Raw genomic sequence first — 3,449 nt, 5'->3', positions numbered from 1 at the left:
CGGATGCGCCCCTCCTGCAGAAAGATGGTCTCTTCCTTCACAGAGAGCCGCTGCGCCGAGTCCGCGGCCGCCGCCACAGCAGCTGCTGCGGCGCCCACGAGCCCATGGCCCCGGCTGCGGTGCTGACTGAGAGGAGCAGCCGCCCGGTCTGGGGAGACGCGAGCAGCAGTCGCCACCCTCACTAGTCCATGTTCCAGTTGTATTTCCGAAACTGCCATGTGAGGCAACACATCAGCCTTCACCTCCGCCGTCATCTTTTTCGAATTCCCCAATTTGTTCTTCTTAATCCCTTGAATTCAGTCAACTCTACTGAGGTCTAGTGGCGCCGGGAGGTGCACGGAGAGGGCGCCCGGGCCTCCGTCCGGTGTGCGGGGCGCGCGGCCCGCGGAACCAGGCGCGCGGGGGCCTCGCGGCGGGGATGGGCGCTGGGCGGCCGCCGGGCTCCGGGCGCCGCTGCCGCCGCGGCGTCCCCAGTGCCCCGGGCTGGGCGGCCTGCGGGGGCGGCGCAGTTGCGAAACTGAGTGAGTATCTACAGTTAAGTCTTGATTGTTGTTGGTGTCACTAGGAGGAATTGTCCTCCAGGCCAATTGTCCATGAGGACCCTCTTTGTCTATATAGGAAGAGTTGCTGTGCAGGAGACATGAGGCTCCTGTGTCTGTGTCCCTCTGTATTCCTTGCAAACACCTCTGAGAGAAACGCGCCCTGGAGTTTCGCCCGCTGCCTGGAACTGGGTTTCAATGTAGTTGGAACTGGGTCTCAGCGCAGTCTGGCGCCTTTGTCTCCTTCCCAGCAGGGCCATTCAGTGGCGCAGGCAACAGTCCCTCCTCTGCGCGCCCTCCCGTGTGCGCCTCTGGAGCCGCCGCTCCTCTGTGCCTCTGCCCCACAGGCCAAATTCATTCCCCCAGCATGTGCCTGGCTTCCCAGGGTTTCGCCCGGAACTGGGGTTCAGTGCAGTCGGATCTGGGGTTCAGCACGGTCCGGAGCCCTTGTCTCCTTCCCGCTAGGGCAGTTCAGTGGCGCAGGCAACAGTCCGTCCTTTGCGCCCCTTCCTGCGCGCGCCTCTGGAGCTCTGCCTTCCGCCGCTCCTCTGTGCCTGCGCCCCACAGCCCAGATTCATTCCCCCAGCCTGCGCCTGGCTTCCCAGGGTTTCGCCCGGAACGGGGTTCAGTGCAGTCGGAGCCGGCGCTCAGCGCAATCCGGAGCCTTTATCTCCTTCCTGCCAGTGAACGCCGGCCAGGCCGTCAGCCGCCCCTTCCTCTCCGGCTCCATCCTCCCCGCAGGCGCGCGTGCTCGTGTCTCCGTCCGTTTCTCCATACCTCAGGCTTTTGCGGCTCCCCCGACTGTCCCCGTGGCCTTCTCCTTCTCCCCAGCTGTGGGCATTTCAGTCCGCCAGCTTTCCTGTGGTTCTGGACGATGACCGTTCTGACCTCTAGTTGTATTTTTGAAATTGTTGTGCCCGGCTGCGGGTTAGGTGTTTAACCTATGGCGCCATCTTGGTTTCTCCCTCTCAATTAGTTTTCATCTAGTATATTTTCTCTCATACCTATAACCTAGGAATATTCCACTTTTATTTATTTATTTATTTATTTATTTATTTATTTATTTATTTATTTATTTTTAAAGAAGTCATAAATAACATTGATTACCTTGGTATATCACACTGGTTTTGTTGCTGTTTCTTTTTCCCCCATTTTTTTTTATTAAGGTATTATACGTGTACATATCTTACCATTGCCCCCCCACCCCACTCCCATACATGCCCTCACCCCCCAGTGTTTTGCGTCCCCCCATTGGTTATGCTTATATGCATGCATGCAAGTCCTTCGGTTGATCTCTTATCTCCCCCACCTCTCCCTAACCTTCCCGTTGTAATTTGACAGTCTGTTTGATGCTTTACTGCCTCTGTATCTATCTTTTTGTTCATCAGTTTATAATGTTCTTTCTGTCTTCCCTCCCTCTTCCCACAGTCTGGCTACACAGTGCATCCTTGAACCGTTAGCTCACAGCAACTATATGCTTATTCCACATTTCTAACACCATTCATTCTCAGGGTCAAAGTTCTGGTCCACAAACCCTTCCGTGCAGGAAGTTCAATGCTTGTGAAAGAATATGTAATAAGCCAGGCCTCCCAGGATGGCTATCTCTAGTAAGATGACAATGGAAAGTAGCAGCTTGTTGGTTGTCACTTTTCTGGACATTGACTGGAGAATCTTTTGACTTTTGCTCAAGTTTTCATTTGTATTTACCAGTCTATTCTTGGTATATTACAAGTGGTCACAATGCTTTCCCAGCTGTTCTATAATTTCCAAGCCAATCTGGTTAGTCTTTGTGGTAATCCGATAAGAACTCTCAATACTCTGGGTGGCCCTGTTCAGACTGTCAGTGCCTTGCAAAAGCAATACCCTGAGACTGTAGCTGATTCATATGCTCATTCTCTACAGTGTATGTGCCATATTTCATGTCTCCTCGGCCCCCAGGTGTGGCTGTCAAAGGCGTGCTTTTCACTCCCCGGTGGAGTTTGGCAAGGTCCTTCCGGTAGTTTCAAAGCTTAGACATAGGGTTACGAAAAGATAGGAGTGCGTAACATAGTTCCTCTTCCATCTCTGTCAGCATTTCATATGCTTCCTGTTGCTTTTCATCAAAATCTCTGATCAATTTCTTCTTCTCTTCTGTCCCCCGAGCCCCTAGCTGCTCCAGCATTCCCTCCCTCCCCCTCCGCGTAGGTCTTTATGGAGGCCATGGAAAATCTCATGCAGTTTCTCTCGAAATGCTCTGAGGAGGCAGTGGAGGTGGCCATGGCGCAGGCTGCACTTCGGCAGCAGTACCGAGATTCGGGCCCAGGCCCTCTCCTACCCCAGCAGTCAGCTGCCCAGCCCTGCAGGCATCACAGCTACCACCACCACCACCACCGCGGCCACCTAGGAAGAGGTGCTTCATTCCAGTCTATTTTAAGCCTTCCTGTGGTTTCTAAAGCACAATACTTCCCTAACTATTTCAAATCACATGGGCTGTGATTTAATATAGAGCATAACTAAATAGAACTAAATATCCCAATTAGTAATTGGACATTTTTTATTGATGAAAAAAGATAATATGAAAGTGCATTGGACTGTAAAGCCCTTCATAAAAGAGTGGGATTACATTTATGTTGTTGTTATCACCTGTAGTGTTAACTGCAGTAAGATGGAAAAAAGCCATTAAATAATCACTCTATTTGGACATGTGAATTTGAACTTCTGGTTCAGCTGCTTATTAGCTGTGGGTTCTTGGCCTCTCTGAGCAGATTTTTCATGAAACATGGGAGTACTCAGAACTCAGAAGGAAATTTTGTAGATTAAATGAGCTAATGTAAATAGTATTTGGCAAGGATAGAATCCTGAGTAAATGGAGGTTACCTTCCTGTATTAGTTAATGCTATGATGCTGCTGTATAACAAACACCCCCCGTTC

The 3,449-nt window shown here is 51.3% G+C and overlaps 1 pseudogene; it reads right to left on the bottom strand.

Annotated features, from left to right (window-relative positions):
- Nucleotides 1–2,090: 2,090 nt before the first annotated feature.
- On the bottom strand, nucleotides 2,091–2,797 carry LOC103297833 (vesicle transport through interaction with t-SNAREs homolog 1B-like; annotated as a pseudogene).
- Between the last annotated feature and the right edge of the window lie 652 nt (nucleotides 2,798–3,449).

The sequence above is a fragment of the Eptesicus fuscus genome, chromosome 1 (genome assembly GCF_027574615.1).
Source record: "Eptesicus fuscus isolate TK198812 chromosome 1, DD_ASM_mEF_20220401, whole genome shotgun sequence".
NCBI lineage: Eukaryota > Metazoa > Chordata > Mammalia > Chiroptera > Vespertilionidae > Eptesicus > Eptesicus fuscus.
The sequence above is the reverse complement of the archived record's forward strand: the minus strand, read 5'-3'. Positions and strand labels throughout refer to the sequence as shown.